At 38.8% G+C, this 773-nt stretch overlaps 1 protein-coding gene across 1 annotated transcript in view; it reads left to right on the top strand.

Annotated features, from left to right (window-relative positions):
• Window positions 1-773, top strand: part of LOC105825202 (microtubule-associated tumor suppressor 1 homolog) — a 217,631-nt gene that overhangs the window by 216,312 nt on the left and 546 nt on the right. The gene's annotated exons all lie outside the window — the stretch shown is intronic.

The raw sequence follows: 773 nt of genomic DNA, 5'->3' as shown, positions 1-773 counted from the left end.
TTTTTTAAAGGTTTAGGTTAATTCTGTATGTAATTCATAATAATTACATAATAATTATGTAAATTCTGTTTTCTGGGTATAAAATGAATAAATTATGTGAGCTATCCCTGTTATTCAAAAGATGTATTTGGACTTAGTACTTATTTTCTCATTTCTTTCTTACATTTCCGCACAAAATAATTCACAAATTAATGAATTCAAATAATTTTTCAGCACCCGCTGTGCACAAACACCACAATAGGTGCCGTGAGGGACCAGGATAGAAAAGAAACGGTCCTTACTCTAAAAAGGGGGTGAGGAGAAGGCAGATATTTACATGGATGATACCAGATAAAACAAGATGCAACGGTGTGGAGAGTAGCAGAGAATTGGTCTCTCTGCTTCAAGGACAGATGAATTTCTTCTTTTTGCTGAGGGGATGGGGAACAGGTGGAATAACGGTCACTGAACCTCTGCGTGTGGAGTAGTATTACAGGGTTGCCAAACCTTATTGCATTTTTTTTTCTCTCAAATAACTTCTGTTGATTTTATATATGAAGCGATGAAAGCTCAGAGATGTTGTCACTGGTCCAAAGTCACACAGCAAGTATGCGGCAGAATTGGGAATGTGTTTGTGGAGGATAAGGCTTTGAATTCATGACTGAATTAATGGGCACGTTTCCAGTGGGTCGCTGGGCAAGCGGTAGCTGGTCTCGTGCGATAGTGAGCAGCTGCGTGCTGGTACTTCAGGAATACTGGGATATGTTATTGAAAACTAAACAGGATTACTGTCT

The sequence above is a fragment of the Propithecus coquereli genome, unplaced genomic scaffold (assembly GCF_000956105.1).
Source record: "Propithecus coquereli isolate 6110/MARCELLA unplaced genomic scaffold, Pcoq_1.0 Scaffold79, whole genome shotgun sequence".
In the NCBI taxonomy this organism is placed as follows: domain Eukaryota; kingdom Metazoa; phylum Chordata; class Mammalia; order Primates; family Indriidae; genus Propithecus; species Propithecus coquereli.
The sequence above is the reverse complement of the archived record's forward strand: the minus strand, read 5'-3'. Positions and strand labels throughout refer to the sequence as shown.